The sequence below is a fragment of the Colias eurytheme genome, chromosome 15 (assembly GCF_061535395.1).
Source record: "Colias eurytheme isolate Ceu_HAF_F1 chromosome 15, ilColEury1 Martin Lab GWU primary, whole genome shotgun sequence".
In the NCBI taxonomy this organism is placed as follows: Eukaryota; Metazoa; Arthropoda; class Insecta; order Lepidoptera; family Pieridae; genus Colias; species Colias eurytheme.
This window is the reverse complement of record NC_142994.1, coordinates 9,463,689-9,487,432: the sequence shown is the minus strand read 5'-3', so window position 1 is coordinate 9,487,432 and position 23,744 is coordinate 9,463,689. Positions and strand designations below refer to the sequence as shown.

At 32.3% G+C, this 23,744-nt stretch overlaps 1 protein-coding gene across 2 annotated transcripts in view; it reads right to left on the bottom strand.

The window, feature by feature from the left end:
- The window catches only part of LOC149902530 (neurotrimin-like), a 99,706-nt gene extending 77,444 nt beyond the window's left edge, over positions 1-22,262 (bottom strand). For both annotated transcript variants that reach the window (XM_090109937.1, XM_090109938.1), the window contains exon 1: positions 22,123-22,262. The gene's annotated coding sequence lies outside the window, so the exon portion shown is untranslated. The remainder of the gene's footprint in view (positions 1-22,122) is intronic.
- Between the last annotated feature and the right edge of the window lie 1,482 nt (positions 22,263-23,744).

Genomic DNA, 23,744 nt, shown 5'->3' with positions numbered 1-23,744 from the left:
ACTGATTTTAACATTAACACATAGGGTCTGTGCAGCATCAAACATTAAAAAAGGGAACCACTCGGTGATATTCTGTGATGCAGAGGCATCGCAGCACCGGTTTTCAGTGGGCCCTCCTCGACAGTCAAAGGAACAGTGTAAATTTTTAAATAATATATTTATATAGTTAAGAGAAAGCGATAGGTATACATAAATAATTAATATATTAAAAAAGAAAAACATATTACATAAATATACAATATACATAATTACATTATAATTTGTATGTTATAGAATTATAGAAACTTTACTACATATATATTGACTAGGTTGTAAGGGGAGCAAACAATGTGAAACATTTAGTTACGATGCAACTAAAGCTGGCCTACCTGCCTTATGATTAGATAATTTTTATATTTATTTTTAAAATTAGTCACAGATTGAATGTTACGATAAGGAGGAGGCAGGTTATTCCAACATTTAGTTGCATTGTACTTAAAACTGCCTCTGAATGCGTTTGTATGAAATTTTTGAAAATACATTATATACGGAGTTGCCCTAGTATTATACCTGCTGTTTATATTACGCCCCCAAGTTATTTTATTATGGAGATACTCAGGTTTAGTAGATTTTACTATTCCAAATAGTAAGGTGGCAAAATGCATGTGCCTTCGATTTTCCATATTTAATATTTTGGCTTTATTAAGATAAGGTGATATATGATGCCTAGAAGGTATGTTCCAGCAAAATCGAGCACATGCATTTTGAACCCGCTGAATAGCATTTTTAGTTCTTTTAAGTAAACGAGGGCCGTATACAGTATCTCCATAATCAAATTTTGAGAGAATTAATGTATCACATAATCTAACCTTTACTTCAGAATTTATATAACGCTTCAGACGGTATAAGACCTTAAGACGATAAAAACAATTTGAAATTATTTTGTTCACATGTTTTTCAAACCTCAAACCTTCGTCAAATATAATTCCTAGATTGCGGGCTTCATTAACACGTTGCAGGACCGTGCCCTTAATTGACACTTCTATATTTTGCTGTTTTTCAAGCTTCTCAATTTGTTTTGCTGTTCCCATAATAAGATATTTGGTCTTGTCTGGATTGAGAATCAGTGTATTATTTTCAGACCATTTCACTATCCTATCCAAATCGGCCCCTAGATTTTTCAAAGCTGTCTGTATTTCGTTGGGTGGAAATGATATGTAGAGCTGTATGTCATCCGCATACATATGGTATCTGCAGTTTTTTATACAGTCCCCTATATCTCCGGCATATAGAATAAATAGTAACGGTCCTAGAATCGACCCTTGCGGAACCCCCCTCCCAACTGACCTCACGTTAGAATAAGACGTAGTTCCATCATCTTGAGCCACCGCGACCAGTTGGCTGCGATCACTCAAGTAGCTCCTGAACCATTCCACAGCTTTCTCATAGAAACCATAGTAGGACAGCTTTGCTAATAGTAAAGGTATATTAATTGTGTCGAAAGCGCGGGAGTAATCCAATAGAACCAAAATAGTAACCATTCCTGTGTCTTGATCGGAAAGTACATTATCCAGTACATCAATTAAGGCAGTTCCTGTGCCTCGATGCTTACGGAAACCGGACTGAAATACTGGCAAAATATTATTTGCTTCCAAATATTTAATCATCTGGCTATACACAACTTTTTCTAAGATCTTTGAGAGACATGGCAGTATACTAACAGGTCGAAGATCTTTGAAATCAGTAGGGTTATTGTTTTTCTGAAGTGGTCTCACAATTGCCCGCTGCCACAGAGACGGAAAAGTGCACGAGTCTAGTGAAAAATTGATAATATGAGTAACAACGGGTAATAAATCTGACATTACAATCTGCATCATATCCAAAGATAAACCATCGATGCCAACAGCGTTGGATTTGAGCCCCTTAAACAGCTGCAAGACTGTTTCTTTAGATACTTTACTAAAACCAAATTCAACACCTCCAAACCTGTTAGCATTATAGAAGTTAATGATATCCGCCTGCACTGTATCCGCTCCGGGTATGTCTAAAAAATGACTGTTAATTTGGTCCGGATCTCGTATATGTAGTGGTAATGTATCGGTATACTTTGCTTTAAAATTAACGTGCTTGCTGATATGTTTCCAGAGAGCTTGTGGACTGTCTATGTTTTGATTTATGTATCGATGAAAATATGCAGCCTTTTCACGAGTTATTGCATCACTAACATATTTTTTCAGGTCATTGTAAAACTTTTTATGTGACGGAAGCTTTGTACGCTTCGCTCTTACATGAGCTTCATCTCTTTTCTTCATCAACAGTTTTATGTTGTAGGTTATCCAAGGATAACATTTATCACGTGCCAGTACGAGCTTAAGAGGTGCAAGCAAATCAAATATTTTTAATATAGAGGAAGAAAATTCATGGACTAAGTTATGTATGTTGCCATTGCGAAAGAAAGGATCAGTGTTCAAATTATCTATATATATTATAATATATGAATATATTATTATAATATATGAATTTCATTAACAGATCAATGTAATACAAGTGTTTTACTGTATAATTTTGTCTTAGTTCAGTTATTAAATAACTAACGATAATTTGCTAGATAATACATATATTACATACATAAATTAAAACAGTTGCCATTACAATGAAAATATTGAAAAATAAATAATAATTTACAAAATGTATGTTTTTATATCTTCAAAACATATTATAGGTAATATTTTTTTCAAAGCGGTATCAAATGCGAGTTTCATTTCAAACATATACAATTATTGATGTTAGAGTCATTCGCAACGTGAGTCGGGAACGTAATAGAATCCACTACGTTTAAGTGGGAAATATTTTGACCAAGAGAAAATTTTACCGAGTATTCAAAATGCCTTATGTTGATTCAAATGTCCGGAGAGGCTTATTTTACTCGAAGTGTTGTTTTAACGAAACTCAAAGAGAATTGACGTTGTAAAACCTTGCAAGATATTGCCTTTTTATACTCTCGTTTTATCGAGAGAAAAAACCTCTGAGGAATTAATTCTTTAGCAAGTCAATGGAATTATGACTACGATTATTTTCTGCGGAAAAAGATGGACGGTAAAGTTAATGAATTTCTATTAAAGTGATGGTAATTTTTATTTAATTGTCCTCTTTAAATGGAGTAAGAATAATATAGAAAAACTTGTAGATATTTGATGCAAAGAAAATAAATGATGGATCTTTCGTTCGCCTTTTTTCTTGCCATTTTATCAAGATAAACGATCTTTGAAATAATCCAAGTTTTATAAAATTAATTGAACTGTAACTTTTTGTTTTAATATTCATTCATTCATTGTGAATGAATTAAATTACTTGTCCTCTCTACATTTCGGTTGTACACTTTCATATTATTACTAGCGGTCCGCCCCGGCTTCGCCCGTGGTACATATTTACGTTTTCTCTACATAAAAACCATCCTCGTACTTCAAGGAATATAATAAAAAAATAATTATCGAAATCGGTCCACCCGTTCACGCGTGATGGCGTGACCAAGGAAAACGGGTTTCATTTTTATATAGGTACATAGATCTATTAGACTAGAGTAGATAATTTTTGAAACAAAAAAAAATCGCAGTCGGATGAAACCCATTAGAAAAGGAGGGGAATATGATAAAAATGTAAGGAAAAATAAATTACGGTCAATCCGAGTTCGGGAAGCGGGAGGGGGGAGCTTTAAAGAGAAAAAAATGGTTTCTCTCGATTTCCGTCAAAACTACAAGTCCTATAGAAAAAAGTTCAATCGCAAAGTTGTAGGTAATTAAAAGTTCTACAACTTTTGTATTCACAATTTTTTCACATAACCTAAAAATTTAGGTGAAAAATTCAAAATACCAAGTTTTTGGTCTTTTATTTCTATCTACTTCAAAATTTATTTATTTTCTACGAAATTTGGTGGAAACTTACTTTATTATGTCCCAAATACACTGTAATTTATTTGAATGAAAATATTTATTTTTTCGCCTTATTTTGAATTAAAACCAAAAAAACAACCTAATTTTCAATCGAAAAGTCACCCGTCAAAATATCAGCTTTTTTCAAAAACTTGGGGTGCCTTTTATTCATTGAAATCTCTACTTTCATATGGTGTAAAAAAAAATAAACACCACCATAGTAAATGTTCTCAAGAAATGCATACAAACAGTCTGAAAATTAGCTTTTACTAAATCAGGCACACTTCTCGAACTACCTGAAATGTTTTTATCGACATCATTTTGCTTTTGAATATGCTGTAAAATATTAAACTTAGAACAGATAATTATTTTTCTTTTGAAATATTACCGAAAAGCCGATACAAGAGAAGATATAGAGTTCAAGAAGTGTGCCTGATTTAGTAAAAGCTAATTTTCAGACTGTTTGTATGCATTTCTTGAGAACATTTACTATGGTGGTGTTTATTTTTTTTTACACCATATGAAAGTAGAGATTTCAATGAATAAAAGGCACCCCAAGTTTTTGAAAAAAGCTGATATTTTGACGGGTGACTTTTCGATTGAAAATTAGGTTGTTTTTTTGGTTTTAATTCAAAATAAGGCGAAAAAATAAATATTTTCATTCAAATAAATTACAGTGTATTTGGGACATAATAAAGTAAGTTTCCACCAAATTTCGTAGAAAATAAATAAATTTTGAAGTAGATAGAAATAAAAGACCAAAAACTTGGTATTTTGAATTTTTCACCTAAATTTTTAGGTTATGTGAAAAAATTGTGAATACAAAAGTTGTAGAACTTTTAATTACCTACAACTTTGCGATTGAACTTTTTTCTATAGGACTTGTAGTTTTGACGGAAATCGAGAGAAACCATTTTTTTCTCTTTAAAGCTCCCCCCTCCCGCTTCCCGAACTCGGATTGACCGTAATTTATTTTTCCTTACATTTTTATCATATTCCCCTCCTTTTCTAATGGGTTTCATCCGACTGCGATTTTTTTTATCTTTTCATTATTTTCAAAGGCTTTTACCCCAGTCTATATCGTCTAGCCAAATATTAACCTTCACCCACATTAATAATAAACGTTGCTAAAACATAATATAACACCATAAAATATTATCATAAATAATACGAGATTTGATCTTGATATATTGTGAAAGAAAATTGCCAAAGTTCATATTGTTTGAGTTAATATCTCAAGTCCTAACAAACAAGTATCGAACACTAGAAAAATAGAACTCATTAAGCTAAGAAAAGTAGATCAAATGAAAGTACTAGAAAGTTAAATATGTAGAAACAGTCAAACTCAAACTTTAACATTTATTGAATTAGACTTCTTCTAGAAGCACTTTTGAATCATCATAACATATTTTTAAGCTATTGCATAGCTTCTATCGCGGGCCTTGAGCGCGGGGACCGAATCCAGAAATTCCATAACGAAAAAACCTCACGCTCCCCACTCCGACGGACACGGAGGTGTGGCTTGAAAGTATGCTATGCAATAGCTTTACCGCGGCAGTCCCCGAGTGCCACACGTCTTTTTTTTAATTTACCACCGATTCGTAAAGCAGTATCTAGGGAAACAACCGGCAAGAAAATCCATGCCTATAAGTTGCTCTTTTAAAATCATCTCAGTAATACAATTTAAATTTACAAAGTATTTAACTACATAATATAATATCATATTATGCCAAAGAACTGTCCTGTGGTTCTTATGCGACAACCCTCCATGGGTTTTCATCTTCTATATTATATTCCTTAATGCTGTAATAGTAGTAACAGTAGTCCAGTTTTAAATGTTTTGATAAAACCAGAAATATCCCCACATTCTGCATACCCAATAAGCGCCAATATATTATAATGAAATAAATCACATTACACCTAACCTTAAGGCCAGCCATAACCAAAAACCTTGCTCTTATTTATTGGTCACGAAATAAACGAGGTTACTAGTTTCTGTAATAAGGCTAGCGAGTCACTATTTTCCGTCTTAAAACAAACTAATGTATTCATCAAGATTATATCTCACTTATGTCACGGAGGTATGTTACGATAATGTAACTATTACACGCTAAATAACCTTATCTAAGTAGTAAATAGTGAAAGCCGTGTTCTTGAAGGTTTTGTGACAAGTCCATGGGTTAAAAATCTTTACATTATAAATGCAATGTTGTTTGATAATTTCGATACGCTGCAACGTAACATCGTTATTATGATGTTTTTTTTTAATGAGATAATCTTACTTCGAAAACCTAAAAGAGTTTTTTTTTTTCAAAATAATCGAACAAAGACGCGTGTTTTTAATTACTTTTACTGTAAGTGATAAAGTTTAGTTATTATTGTATATCCAAAAATTACTTTATCAATGACGATGGTTTATTATTTCATTTCAGTTTTATTTAAATATCTTAAACGAGAAATTCCAATCTATAAATAGAAACATTTTTAATCAGAAACATTCCGATTAAAACAGGAATCCAAAATAAAACAGGCTATTGAAAACTGTCCAATCATTTGCAAGTTTATTTGTTACTGACAATTTATAAAAGCCTGGCAACAATTCTATTTTTTATAAAATAATTTTTGTTTGAGGTTTTTTATTGTAATTAAAAGTAACCTATAAAATAGTTTTAGGAAAAATGAGAAATGTGTCGAATATTGTTCACGAAATGCAATAAAAAGACAAATAATTGCTTGTTTTATTGATTTAACAAACAAAATATTTTGAAATAAGAAAACATTCATGATAATATCTCTTGTCACTCCTAACATTTGACCAAAATCTTACTTATTCGTCTTTCAACGCAATCAAGAATTTATTAAGATGTTCACAAAAACCAGTCTTGGCCTGGTTTTGAAATTAAAACGTTAACGAAGTACCCACTATACGTTAAGAAATAGTATAACACAGTAAAATATAACGTGGCTTAATTTCACCCTACTTATTATGCCACTGGTGACTTTTTAGCGTTAAATTTTCTATAATTTAAGCTGGAAACGTTAAATAACCACGTTTACTTTGGCTAATGAAATTGAGCATGCGTTTGTATTTTAGCACTGTATAATTGCACCTATTACTTAAGTTTGGAAATTCTTATTACGTTCATATTATTATAAATTGAAAAGACCTTCGAAATATGCAAGTTACGTATAAAGTCGGACTTATTCTAATTAGAAGTCTTCTTTTTGTTTAATCGTTTTTATGACTATGGGTAGGTACACTGGTGTGTGCAAATTTAGAAAGGTTTTTTTTAATAGCTTAGCTCTACATTTGCAAGTCGTTACATTAATTCCGAAAATTACTGTTATCGATATTTATTACACACATAACTTACAAACGCAACAAAATTAAATAACAATTTGTAACACACATGTTTACCCCACGTAGGTACCAGGGCAACAGAACAACGTAGAAAGCTGTAAATAAACTTTTATTTGATATCGCCGTGGAACAAGTATTGTAAAGTAATGGCACCCGAGGGCCGTGTGAGGCAAGAAGCACATTTTATACGTGTCAGGTGATACTTTGTATGGTATTGTATGCTATTGTCCGGGGAATGTATATTGATGGCGATTTCGACGTTTTAAAATGTTCCCGGAACAAACATGAAGGAGTTTACGGATTCAAAACTATAATTTATATTTTCCTTGACGTTTTTTACACACTTTTTTGTAATTTTTCATTGTACATCCGTATTCACTTTCAAACTTTTACTACTTTAGATTTCATCGTAGGAAATAATAAATAATTTGAATACTATCATTAGCCAATGTCTTGCTAGTTCATAAATGTTTGTCCTATAGATAGTTACATTAATATGCTATAATATATTGTAAGTATGTAACTGAAACAAAATATACAAACCTAATTGATTATTTCAATTGCCTATATAAATCAACAAATCATTATCGTTTTAATAATAATTCAACTTATAATTTTATAGATTGTAATATACTCACTAAATTAACATGTTCATACATCAGCTGCACTTAATAATAACATTCGGCTCACGTTTCTTTTTCTCTGCAAAACAAAATTCTGAACGCGAAATGCGAAATCTTTTTTATGAAATTCACCATTGATCAAAAGATCCTTTGTGAATGTAGAATAATCGTACACAGCTGTTTGTTGAGTGATTGATAAAAATATGGAGAGTAAAATAAGGCTATGAAATCCATGGGAATGTTGCTTTTAGCTTATTTGAAAGTGTATGAATTTAAAGGATTTTGATGTTTTACGTAAAGAGATTAAAGTCATCCCTACTAATATTATAAATGCGAAAGTAACACTGTCCTGTCTCTGTCTGTTACGCTTTTCCGCTTAAACCTCTCAACCGATTTTGATGAAATTTGGCACAGACAATCTTTAGACCCTGAGAAAGATCATAGGTTATCAAAACATCACGCGGACGAAGCAGCGGGCGGAAGCTAGTATGGATATATAATCAAGATACAGAAATTCCTTGTCACCTTGTATATTTCGCAGTCATCTAGTTGAATCTGCTATTTAATTGAATGACTAGCGCGTTCATTGAATGACGACATTTAATTGAATAACTAGGCTAGTATCAAATAGCTAATTCAATCAGATGACGGCGACACACAGGTATATGAATTTGTACGATTTTCTTCATGGACAATTACGTGATTAGCCTTCTGTGTCTTAACAGATAAAGACTATTTCATTTATTATCCCACGGGGATCATACACATTCGCTATGATTCAAACGAAGGGTATTAAAGGTTTTATTTTATTTATAAACTGCCAGTTCTTAACGCATCTACATTAAACTGAGCATGAGACATCACATAGTTATTTCACAACTCTTAAAGTAATCTCTACGCACCTACTTTGACCCAGTATTTGCAGACATTCATACCGTAGTACAATGGCTATATTGTAGTCGTTCATCAAGGTTTTATCACGAAGGATTCCCAGGCTTATGTTTCTTTACGAGTTTCTTTTCCAGTGATAAATGAGAGTATTGATACGCGGTTCTCGTGTGTATCATAAAATCCGGGGATTTTGCTTTAAATAATACAATGTTTTACCTTTCCTATTACGTAGATGTGTAGATAAATATTCAAAGTAACTTCTGGATAGACGGATATTTGTCGCATTATAAAATGTATTTCTAATTTCAATTAATTACAATTCCCAAGTCTTACAAATATCTACTTAATAGGAACACAAGAACTAATAACACGAGTATCTATGAATTTTATTTGAGCTAACTACAATCTGCATATAAAAGTTAAAAAGACTTGATTTGTTTCATTATTTGATTAAAAATTCTTTATTTTACTTATACTCATGTCGAGTTAATTTCTCACCAATATATATGTTTTTTGCACCTCACACAAATCTTTTAAACCCCGTTACGTGCTTGGAAGTTCTATGAATACAGACGGGAAACGACTCTGTTTTATGTAGAGATTAGGGAATCCATACTAATATTATAAATGCGAAAGTAACTCTGTCTGTCTGTCTGTTACTCAATCACGCCTAAAATACTGAACCAATTTGCATGAAATTTGGTATGGATATATTTTGATACCCGAGAAAGGACATAGGCTACCTTTTATTACGAAATATGTATCACGGGCGAAGCCGTGGCGGACCACTAGTAAGAAATAAACAGAAAAACACATTAGCTCCCAATAAAAAGAATATCTCAATTCTCAATGAATACAGAATTGTCGTGAATATGCCTAGAATATCATAAAATAATTATTTCTCCTGATAATATTATTTCTTAGAAAGCCTACTTCTTCCAAGAAAAGGATCTAAGAATAACGAATTCATGTTTTTTTCGTATTTATATTTATTATTTGAGTTCGATAAAAGTATACAATTTATTATCAAATAATCTTTACGGTTAATACATGATTTGTATTGGTTTTTTGAGAGATATAAAAATTATGTTTTTATTAAAATATTTATGTCTTATATTCAGTTAACTAAGTTCTTATAATAACCAAAGATATATTGAATGAAATAAATAATAATTAGAGAATTATGCGGAAGATTAATACATTCAAAATTGTACGGAGCTTATTATAATATTTCTTACTTTTTTCTTTTGTAAAATAACGTTCAAAGATAAAAGTGATAGATGCAGTACTCTGATGAAAGTAATCGATGCTATTTTAAGTCAAAAACAAGAACAATTCTCATCTTCAAATCGAACTTTTATACAAAAACTGCCAATACAGAAGTATTTAATAGAAAGCCAACTTTCAACCAGCGTTCTGTCAAGTGCCTTGAAATCAAAAGTTTATTCATTTGTTGTGCACTTCACTCGAATGTTCTATAAGTGTCATGCACAAGTGTCTAGTTCACTGTTTAGCTGAATTAGCAGTTAAGTTTCGTGAATTGTCGCGAATGTCTTGGAGTAATTTAACTTGCTAGTTTGTGTTGTTAGTTTGTAAGTGCTGGGAAAAATGTTGATCTAACATGATAGGCTTTAAGTGGTGGCTGGTACGTAAGTACATACGTAAGGACTAGTAGCAGTTGTAGTAGTAGTGAATGATTGATCTTTACCTCTATTATTATCTTAATAATTAATGTCTGAACTAACACATAATAGTGAAAATATCTTAACAAAAATTAAAACAATGGGATTTGTAAGTTTTGGATAAAATACCTAATACTATTCTATAGGATGAGTGTTTTTTTTAAACCATATTAATCATGTTATTTGAAATTATTTATGTTTCAGTAAATATGCAAATATTTCATATTACGTACCTTTCTTATAATACAATTTATTTGATTAACTAGCACTCAAATAGTAACATAATCAAAGCTCTAGAGAATTCCATGCTCAATATAAGCCCACCTTGTTTATTAAACTGTATCTCAAACCAAAATCAAATACTACACACACAATGTAAACATACAAAGACTACGGAATTATTAGCACAGATATTTGACAACAGTTACTTGAGCGTCTAACAAGCTTGTAACGAGCAGACAGCACGTTGCTTAACGCTTGAAGCCATTATGACACTGGCATTTACAGTGTTCTCCCAGAGGGAGCGCGGTAACGACTCACGGTATCGCGTCTGATTTTTATCTAGTCTTTGGTGTATTTTGAATAATAAAGGAGGATTAGGATAACATGTGTATTGTGTATATTTCGAATCGCTTATATCTGTCATCTGTAACTTATATCTGCTGTATTTATTAATCAAATTCAACCAAATAGTTTCTTCTGAGAAGAACGAATAAACTATTAAATAAAAAAAGACGTGTAGCACTCGGGGACTGCTGCGGTAAAGCTATTGCATGCTATGCCTTCAAGCCACACATCCGCGCCCGTCGGAGTGGGGAGCGTGAGGTTTTTTCGTTACGGAATTTCTGGATTCGGTCCCCGCGCTCAAGGCCCGCGATAGAAGCTATGCAATAGCTTAAAAATATTTTTTGTCAATTATTCTTATGTTATACTTTGACAAAAATAGATACATACTATTACTGCTTTGAAATTTCAGCAATAAATCTACAGCTAAGATTTACAGAATATGGTAGAGCGCAAATAAATTCAGGTTAATAATAATGACGTGTTTCACGACCTTAAGGCGCTGACTCCACGAGCGAGAGAATCGCGACGAGTCCGCCCTTATATCGTCGGATAATCTCCACGAACGAGCGATAATTCCGCCGCGTATCGTCACGAGTAGTAACGGAATCGCAGCGTTTCAGTCAGCGCCTAAGCCTAGTTAGGCGCTGACTCCACGAGCGAGAGAATCGCGGCGATATTATCGTCGTGCCACGTATTTCTATACACTCTCTATGGAACAGTCTCCACACGGCGATATTATCGCCGCGATGCGACGAGTGGCAATGAGCGCGCGAAACGTCATTACATCGTCGCTAGCCCGCCGCGACTAGCAGCGGGCTAGCGACGAGCGCGCGGCGGGCCCGCTGTCAAACGCAGCGTCATTTCAGCGTTGCCTCTGGTCTTCTCGTAGTTCTCTTCAAGGAAACGTGGCGATACCGTTACGAGTCGCCGCGGAAACGCTGCGATTCCGTTACGACACGCGACGATACGCGGCGGAATTATCGCTCGTTCGTGGAGATTGTCCGACGATATAAGGGCAGACTCGTCGCGATTCTCTCGCTCGTGGAGTCAGCCCCTTAGTTATCCGCATATCTAGCCTTACTTAATCTAACTATCTATAAAGTTAAATAGAACACAAAATGTCGTGTGTAATGTTCCCATAATAACCTATAAACAAACCGCGAGTAGTCCCAACTTTTAATGGTTATTTAGCATATTGTATGTTGCAATAGCGAAAACCTCTAACTACAATTAGGGTTCCTTGACAAAATCACGCGAACGCGACACGAACGATATAATCCCTGTAATTTTATTGTCCTACCGCTAACATTTTGCGATTTTACGAGGCTAAATTTTAGTGTAAATAACTATAAAACCCGGCGTTCGCATTAATCAAAATATAACTAAATTTACTATATTGTGTGTGATATATACGTCATTACTCAATATTTCTTTGGCTTCTTCTTTGGTTTAATATTAAAGATTAGTAGGGAAAGACTTGTAGGTTTTTAGTTAGTTATTATTTAGGTAAGCGAGGCCTAGAGGCCTAATAAACAAACGTATTTTATTACCTGTAATCCTATTGTGTTCGTTTTATATTAAAGACCCTATTCAGCTACTAATTGGAATATTTATTGTGTCCTAGATATACAGTAATACAGCGGTAGTAAATTGTGTTTTTATTATTTTTACTATGAAGAATGACTCATCATTTGAACCTTTCTTCTGGTATGATTATGGAATATGAATGATTGATATGGAATATGAAGACCAAATTTGGTATTGGTTTGTGTATTTATTATTGGACAATATTATGTTAGAAACAGCTGTTTTATCAACAGCATGTTACAAGAAAAAGTTTGAAGTAACTATTACTACAAAACTGCGTTTTATGCAGCTCTAGACATAAAGACAAATTTAAATTTTTAAACGCCTTTGAGAAGGGATTTAAGTTACGCTAAAAAGACAACACGAATGTATGTTCAAACATTACAATAAAGTATATAAATCAGACTACATAGTACAAAGTTGCTTTCTCTGTCCCAATGTCCCTATGTATGCCTAAATCTTTAAAACTAAGCAACGTATTTTGATGCGGTTTTTAATAGATAGAGTGATTCAAGAGAAAGGTTTTAGTATATAATTTTTAACGTTTTAGATAACGCAGGCGAAGCCGCGGGTGGAAAGCTTTCCAGTTAAGTATATAATATTAAAAAAGTTTGCATTTCTGGAACGTTGCGTGAATTACTTTATATCGATATCGGTATACATAATAATAATTGAGATAAATTTCCAACTAGTACTTATTAATTCTTATTATCTCTTTTGCAGTAAGCGTCTATTGTAACAGACACTGTTTGAAGGGCACTTCTATAGTACAGATGGAGGTTAAAAGTTTATTTTATCCCCTACAATGTTGACAAGTCGGTGAAGATAAGCATAGTAAAAAATATATGCATATACCAATATTATAAGAACATACATACCTGCTCTGTATGGTTACATGTTACATAATATTTTTTTTTTAATAGCTGGACGTTGCTATATTATATAATACTTGCGATTCATAGACAAATTCTACTAAGTATAAACGCAAGAGTTTTTCAGAAATCACGAATTTATGTAACTCATTAAAAAAATATGATCAGATTTGTATGGATGATGATTATATTCTTGATTATATATATAAATAAATAAATAAATAAATAAATTCTGGATGTTTTTCCCGGGTACCACGCGAGTAACGCCAACGGTTTCACTAAGCAAAAACTAAAAGCAATTGTGTGTTTGTTTGTAATGTTTTCACACAAACACTACTGTGCCAATTATTAAATTGCTTGACAACTTTAAAGCTACAAACTATTTTTATCTTAAGTAAATCAAAACGAAGCCGCGGCAATCAGCTTGTATTATAATTATCCAATCCATGAAGCCAAGCAACCTGATCCTCAGGCCGCAATACATAAAATAGGATTACACTAGAAATACTTGTACAATTGCAGTTTTGAACGCCCCGGATTATGTATTGTCCATATAAAGTATAGAACATGCATGCATTTTGCATATTTTAACCAATCGAAATCTGGATTTTGTATCTGGCATGTTAACGTTACTGTTTTCGCACTAAATTGTAAAATTGGTGAACTATATAATATAAAAATGTAAATAACTACCTACATAGTAGGTATAGACAGATACGTAAAATAAATACAGAGAACTAATATGTACATATTATGATACATAATATGATACATAGAATAAAGTCGCTGTCACTGTCAGTCCTCCTCTATGTATGCTTTAATGCTTAAAACTACGCAACGGATATTGATACGGTTTTTTTAATAGATAGATCAGTAGTTCTTAAGGTTTAAGTATATAATTTGTTTAATTATAGACAAAGCGGGTGAAGCCGCGGGTGAAAAGTAGTTTACAAATTAATTTCCCTAATTTAATTATATTTCTACCCTCTTCTGTGAAAGTGGCAGCTTTACTGCAGCTCCCACGCTCTCAGTTTGCGTTAGATAGTTGCTGAGAATTGATCAGTATTTTAGCTTCCGATGATTTCTCGTAATTTCTATTGCTTTTATGTTTAAGACATTGCATTCATGGTATTCGAACATTGCATTTCAAAGGACCTCTACCAAGAAATATACTCGTAGAAGAAAATTAAGGAAAATCCTTTTTTCTGTTAAATATTGATAAGATTTATCTTTATTTCGGAGAATGCAATAAATCCGTTTACCAGTGCCATCTTATATTACTCAACAATATTCGTATTTTAATTTTTAATAAATACTTGAAATTTCATTTTCATTCATTATATTATATATTTTCATTCCACCACAATATATAAAAACAAAAAGTCTACATTACCTACATCGATTTGTAAATCGATACAATTCATAGTACATTGCGCACAACTCAACAACTCAAGCAAGTTATCAAAAAGATAACATTTTAACGAACAATAATAAAATTCAACTTCAACGCAATATAAAATTCATGGTATCACAGACAGCTATAAAAAAAGCCCACAAATAAACGCTTAGCAAGTCACGTCAGAAGTATAATAAAATTTTATAATCATAAAAAATGTTAATTATTTCATAATGGAAGTTTCATGAGTCGTTTGTTTTTTCGGACGTGGCGAGGAAAAATTAAATTAATGATCACTGCCATTATGTTAATAAAATTCGTATCATTTGCTTCGCCAGCTGAGGTTTCGGAAACACTAATGTATTTCTGTACCTACTCGAATACGGCATCACACTATTATACTCTTATCAAACCTTACAGATCAGTAGTGCCTGAGATTAGCGCGTTCAAACAAACAAACAAGCACACAAACAAACTCTTCAGCTTTATAATATTAGTATAGATTAGCGGGATGATAAGTAGCCTTCCTCCATAAAATAATAGACTATATCTATATCCGAAATATTTTTTGTTTAGACTACACCCGCCCATTATTATTGGTATCAACAAAAACTAGTGAAATATAGATTGAATACTGAAGTGGAATGAAAATTATTATTATGTTTCCATTAAGAAACGGTTCTTTTTTATCTCTATAATTTTATAACAAGCTAAAATTATTTCTATTATCAAGTTCAATCATTATTTTTATCGAAAGATGTCAAATCTTTTATCATAAATTCATCGAGTTGGTTTATGAATTGAACAAATTTAAATACGAATTCGATAGCATAACTATATAGAATATGGATATAAGCAAAAGTATATAAAACGTGTTAGTTTAGTTATTTAGAACACTTACCGGAAAGATCATCATTTTACTATACTATATTTTTTTATTATAAGTTATACCTAACCTTGTTTAGAATCCTTAATTAAATCGTAAAAATAAACTCTCTTTACAAATTCTCATTATCAATACGATTCTAAATCACTTTGAGAAACCCTTTCCAAATGTATTCATAAACTATTGACATCACAATATCTACCTCACTCCGAGACCCTTCATAACAAATTTAATTTATTCAAACCATCTCGAAACAAGCCGAGACTACAACAAAAGTGATTGATTACTCCAATAAAATAAATATTGAAAGAGAAAACACGAATAGATTGCGATCAGAAAATTGTATTTGTCTTATCATATTGTGATTTTGCCTTTGTGCCAATTACGAGGTCTTACAGACGATACTAGATTGAAGATTCAATTTTACGTAAGGATCAATCTGGTAATCAGTTTTATTAGTATTTGTAAGGTATGGTGTAGGTAATGGTTGCGTATAATAAGGTTTTCTGGTGTGAGAAAGAGGCTTTTTCGCTCTCTACCCTAATTTATTTCGCTCTATATTGTATACTTTTTGATACTTACAGTAGATACGTAGTTGGAGGAAAAAAATACACTATCGCTATTCAAATTTTAAGTTCGCGAAGAAATTTTAACTGCATTAATATGCAGTGATTGATAAAAAAAAGTGTTTATATTGCAAAAAATGTCCCTTTTACTTCTTTTTCTTTTAAGGTTGTCGCATTTCGGAATGTCTGATTTAAGAATATAAATATATTTATGAAGACAACACTAATTAGCTATATAATATAGTAAGTATAACTATTTCACTATTTATCAACCATTACAATTGACAGCGGAGTATAAAACATAATTCTTTAAAATAAATATCGGCACCGTTCTAAAGCATAATAAGAAATACCACACTAGAACGTTCTAAAAGTTCCTACGCTAAAAGCGTGTATCGCTATTCAAGTAAAAATTCTCTTTCCTGGAACGTTTGAAATAGCAATTAGAAAGCCTTACCAATGTAACAGAGTGGGCTACATCGATGCGTTTACCAGAACGCTTTTCAATAATAAATATAACTCATTCTAAATTGTATACTTGCTCAAAGTAAGTAGCTTGAACTCTATTTATGGTAGAACTTATAATAATTTATAATTCCTTATTTAGATTAAAAACGACATTAAAGGTTACAAATTAAAATAACTATTATTTACAATGTCCATGCTCTATTACTTTTTCACTAAAAACTTATATCAAGTGAATGATACATTCATTATAATATTATTATTTGTACAGAGTTCTAGATAAGATACGAAAAAACTACATTTATTAACACATTTTCGACGGGTTAGATATACAACACGTTTTAAATGTATAAAAATCGATCGAATTTTGTATATTTGTTCTAAAGAGATAGAGGTTATTCTTAGGTTATAATTATCTTATAAGTTTTTTATCTATCTGAATATTTATATTATGTATGATTTGCGAATTATTATAAGAAATTAAATACGTATTGAAAAGGAAAACGCCGAGTTTATTACTATTCTGTCTACGTAGAAACAGGTTACTCAACCCCAGCGGTTGATAAACCTGTTTTACAAAAAATTGTTATGTAAAAAACATTTCAAAGAAGCTTATGTTTATTTAATACAAACGTGTCATACTTTTATTGAAGAAATGAAAAGCCTTTGAACTTTAACCGCCTATGAACCATGAAAATTTGCTACTCGTAGATTAAGCAAGTAATTTAAATATTAACTTCTTTAGTCTTTGGAAATAAAGCCTTACATCAAAAAGTAGGCTACTAGAAAAAGAATAAATATATTTTAATTCAGTATCTACATCAAAACCACAATCTCATGTAATCTTCAAAACACATCTATAAACCTTATATAGTATACACAGTGAACGATAGATGGAAAGCCATCTAGACCTGACTTCAACCTGTATAAAATATACAAATAGACCTTTTTCAGCTATTTTCAACAAATCAATATCGTCCCGGGCTGGTAGACGTGAATAATTCACACACAAACCGGAGAACTGATCAATCTGAGTGCCTATTTATATACATTTTATTATCACGGGTGAAAATATCGGGCTTTTCGACTCGATGAATAAAAAGGTAAGTCGTAAGCCAATGATATGCTTCCAAATGCTCGATGGAAGATTGAATATTTCTGTTAAATAAATTTCATTCAGAGTATTGTGAATGGCAAGATTTTGTTTAAAGGGTACATATAATGGGAAATTGAATTATAAATCAGGGACTGTTTGATAATCATGTTGGAAGGGAAATGTGAATGATGAAAAATAAACAAGGCTTTGACGAGAAAACGGCAGAATGGGCTTAAATAAATGCTCAATTTGGAACTCTACCAATTTACAATTAAGTCAAATTTATTTCTAGTTAATAATACGAAATAGTATAAAACGTAAAAATACAAATGTATAGATAATAATAAAATTATTCGAATTTGGTATTTCTACGAATAGTTTGTGTATCAAGCCATACTAATGTTATAATATTTTCAGGGTATTTGTTTTAATCTCCAATGCGTTTGTAAAACTATAATAATAATAATTGTAAAACTATTTTTGCCTTAAGAGCTTTCCTCTACCGTGTTCAAACGTACCACTACCAAACCCAATGATCGAGTTAATTCTTCCCTTTCGCATAAACAGGCAATGAAACTTTGCACGCCACGCGATACATAATCTTATATATCTTCTCTTATATATAAAAATGAATCGCAAAATGTGTTGGTAAGCGCATAACTCGAGAACGGCTGAACCGATTTCGATAATTCTTTTTTTATTATATTCCTTGAAGTACGAGGATGGTTTTTATGTAGAGAAAATGTAAATATGTACCACGGGCGAAGCCGGGGCGGACCGCTAGTAAAAATATAAAAATGAATCGCAAAATGTGTTGGTAAGCGCATAACTCGAGAACGGCTGAACCTATTTCGATAATTCTTTTTTTATTATATTCCTTGAAGTACGAGGATGGTTCTTATGTAGAGAAAACGTAAACATGTACCACGGGCGAAGCCGGGGCGGACCGCTAGTTTTGCATAAAATAATGTTTGTAAAATCTAATCTCTTCTATGTCGAACTTGCAACTCATATTATTTTATATGAAACATAAACAAATGCCATTATTAATTGAGAGAAACCGCAGTATCTTGTCTATATACTTTTTCAATAAATTAGACTCTAAATAATCGGAATGCTACTCAGGTGAAAATAGGAATTGTCTTTTCCCAGATTTGAAATCTAACTATTTTTCGCTCCCATAAAACCCTATTACAAATTTCATGGAAATTCATCGAGCCGTGTTTCTAAATAAACATTTATTGTATCGAATATACGTTTTAGTCTAATAAAAGTCAGTCGGAACATGGAATTATTTGTGGTCACTGCGGTGGAATGTTTCAAATACTAATTTGGTTTAATTGTTAATATCCAGCTTTTGAACGCGAACTTTCTATTGTAGTTTAAACCACGCGTGTTGTATTATAATCACGTATTGAATTAAATATGAATTATACTTTTAATAGTGTAGGTATAAATAAACAATGTTGTGTGTTATATTATATTTTAATTATTTCTATTTATGTTATGTTATGAAACTCGAACTTCAAATCGATAAGGTGGGGGTTCGACACCAAATGAGCTCGTAGGAAATACCATTGATTTTTCACTTATAATACCACTAGAGCTTCAAAATTATCGGGTATTTTCCGATAGGTTCGTTGCAAACAAATGAAGGAGTATACCACAAGAGCTTCAAAATTATCGGGTATTTTCCGATAGGTTCGTTGCAAACAAATGAAGGAGAGAGAAGGAAAAATCACTCGCGCTTCGCGCTCGTGATTTTTTAACCTGAAAAACTTGACGACTTTATTTGTTTGCAGGAAACCTTGAGGGAAATGCCAGATAATTTTGAAGCTCGTGTGGTATTCGGGGGATTATTTTTCCGTCTCAAATGTCGGCCAATAATTTCACAATTGAATTCAACCTGTCAGTTTGACGTCAACGACCAGAGAAAATTTTCAAAAAATTATCAGTATAATACCATGTAGGTTGTACCACGTGACGTCGAATGGTGCAATTCTATTGGTCGATATTTGGGTCGGAAAAATAATCAATTTAAAACTATATAAATAACATCACCACTGCTAAACATCGTGAGGAAAACGACATGTCGAAGAATCAAAAATTCGACGACATGACTTGTCATCCGCCAACACGCACTTGGCCCGCGTGGTGGATTATGGACATTTTCTGTACTAATCTTATTCAAGTATTCTTCCCAGAGAAAAATGAAATAAAAAATTGTTAACCCAAAAGAACCATTGATAAAAAACTCTCTACAAAAAAGGCCTTTATTCATATCGACTAACCAAACAAGTTTATTTTGCTAGCTAAAAAATTAAATGTAAAGCTTTAAAAGTTTTTGTTGTTTTTAACTCCTTAACTCTGAGAAACCTTTCTTTTTCCTATTATTTTCAATCAAGGATAAAGTAACATTATCCTCACCGTTGAGATCTTCAGAGGATTCCTTCAAACTTAGTTTTCCAGTTAAAGTCTAAATGTTTGTTTATTATTATTAGTATTCCTTAATTACAAGATCCGAGTATCGGGTATCTTAAAGTTTTTCTTCAATAAATTGGATATTTCTTTTATTAATTAACCCGTTTCGATCCCAAAGGCGTAATGAATCTATATTTACAAAAGTGATTTGTTGTATAAATAACTGGTAAATAACGCGAAGTCATTCATGATGAATATTCAAATGACGAATATGAAAATATTTAATTTTAAATCCCTTTTATTTTTGATCTTGTCCTTTTTATCATTAAAGTCAGAAGTGTAGGTTACTACTTAAAAATTGGAAAATATTAATGTGAACGGCCTACGTTTTATGCAAAACAGTGTCCCACTTAGAAGAGAAAAATTCGCATAGGTATCAACACAAAATTTCCACTTCACAATATTAAAACAGCAAAGATATAGAAAACTTTCTTCTCAATGATTTTATTTATAAACAATCTCTGAACTTCACATTTTACTAAGCATACAAGAACCAATTTACCCAAAAAATAGTAAGTCGGTTTAATGTTAATAACTCATAAATATAGTGAAAAAAAATTACCCCTCTTTCAAAAAAATGTGTGCGTGTACATACACACGTAAGAAGTGAAACTTCTTTATGACCTCATTTTTCAAAAAATAATTTACTATATGCAACTTTACAGAAATACGTCGAATCAAAGATGGCGCGTAACGGAAAAATGTCACGCGTAATGAAAAAATGTTACACTAAATTTTTTTCCAACCCCGATAAAGAAGTTTCACTTCAAAAACCCTTAAACAACTCTAAACTCATATCGCTCACACATGTCCAAACGCTACGCATAGCAAATAATAATATGATGATTTTAACATTTTTTGTACAAAATAGTCCCTTATTCGAATCACGTAGTTCCGTTCCGTAGGAAGTGGTCAAAAGACACGTACCTGGCTCAGTAAATTCGGTAAGCGCTCAAAGTGATAACGTTTATTATTTGTGATAGATATTGGACCTATCCTATCCTAGAAATACAGCTAACGTTATTGTATATCTTGTATCGATTAATTGAAGTGTATATTGTATTCATTTAATCCAGTTATAAGTAAAAATTGTGTTTGTACGCATTGAAATAAAACATGTAGATTTGTACTTATAATGTAATTAAAACAGATTTTCTTTTATGTAAATATGCGGTAAAATAGCTGAAAAAGAATAACGTAGATAGTCCTGTTAGATATTTTTCGTAAATAAGGAAATGATAAAATAACAAAATTATTTTATTTTATGAACTTTAAGCAATAAAATAATTACCTTTTTTATCGTTACCTTGAATAAGAAAATGGGTGTAAATAATCTTTTTTCATTTAAGCAAGAACGGAGTTCTCGGGGTGCGTTTTCTGTAATTTCAACGGATTATTTTTTTACAATTAAATCAATATCTTTAATTCCTTGTAGATAAAGTCAGTAGTTTCAATTGAACTATTACTCATAATACTCACTCATAATAATTAATACAATTTGTAATAATTATACGCTTTGTAGAGCAAAAGGTTAAACAATCTTCTTGTACATATTTTAAAGGTTGCGTATTGCGTATCTCCCAACACATTTTCAACTTTTTAAAGCTCGTTCTACTTTCTCAGGTGCATAAATAACATAATTATTATAATACGATAAGTGGGCCCTCATCATTAGCACGTCACGACTGCTTGCACTATAATCATCCCTCCACCGATACCTTATACTCTAAAAAGAACTTACCGCGAGAACGGTACAAAAAGCCCAAGTTACACAGACACTTTCACAAGTCACAGAACAATTTAGGGTTTTCATCCACTTCACGTCACAGAGCTGTAGGTCACTATTTTGTTAGATTGTCACACTCACAAGCGAACCCTCGATCATAGCTGGCCGGACTGGCTGGGGCGCCGCTACCGCGCGTGTCCTGCCCCCCGCCCCCGCGCCCTCGCCCCGCGCACCTCTGCACAGGCAAATGGAACTAAAGTATGCGCTGTAAGGACAGAAAGAAAAACGGATCTGCCTTTAGGATAAATAAGTTGGATGCTTAAATCTCGCTATGATAGAAATGCTTAATTAGAAGCGTGTACGTTACGCTAATTAGTTCCAGGCGGTTGAGGTTCGTCCGACTGTTTGTGCCACGGAATAAATTGCAACTCTTAAAAGTTTTCGAGAGGCTAAGGGTGCTATTTGATAATTATTCATGGAGTGTTGTTTTTTCTCGAATTGAAATACTTTCGCGGGCTTTGCGCGGGATTCTTTTTTGTATTCTCTTTTTAATAAATATGGGTTTTTATTTTTGAGTGATCGTGTCTCGGCCAGGCTAATGATGTTTTTATAAATTTGTATTGAGGAAAATTAAATTATATAATAAAAGCTGTAGTTAAATAGGAATTAATTATGAAAATGACCGCAATTCAAATTTGTATAATTTTGAATAAGACAATACGGTGCGGTTTTTCCGTATATTTAATGCTTTATTAACTTGCATTAATTAATTATTATTATTCGAGTATAAATCTATACTAATATTATAAAGCTGAAGAGTTTGTTTGTTTGTTTGTTTGAACGCGCTAATCTCAGGAACTACTGGTCCGATGTGAAAAATTCTTTCGGTGTTGCCCATATTTTATCGAGGAAGGCTTATAGGCTATATAATATCATCACGCTAAGACCAACAGAAGCGGAGCAATGCGGGTGAAACCGCGGGGAACTGCTAGTAAATTATAATATCAGAACAATTATCTGCCTGACAACCAAGCTTAGGTATCTAGGTATGCATTATATTCGTCTATGTTACCTTAAAAATTATATCTCTTTAATATCTCTTATCCTTTGCCATTAAAATAATCACTTTCACACACCATCCATACAATTTAAAATACACTATGCGAAAAAAGGGAGATACAAACAACGTCCCCAATCTCCTATTCCAAGAAACGAAAGAGCCTTTTTCTAAGCCTTTAAGATCACTGCCCCGAATGTGCAAGTCAATTTTCTTCCCAGCTTGACCCACTAGAAGGGATTACATCGAGACTCCTGCGACTTCTTAATTGATTTATGTGTATACGTTTCGGAGTCTTAATTTTATTGGATTATGCTCGTGCGTTGGTTTAGCTTATAATCGTTTTAACGAATTTAGTTGGGTAGTGTTTGGAGAATTTTTATGGGTAATCAAAGAAGGAATATTGTGTTAAATAAATACGATGTGTCTTGGAAATATACAGGAAACTTTTTTTATTATATAAAACATATTTTATGCTTTGAGATACATGTTGAAAATTCATAGATAGTATAAATTATATTACGTCACCGATAGGTGAAAGTTTTTCGCAACAACATTATTACACATTATATGATCTGCA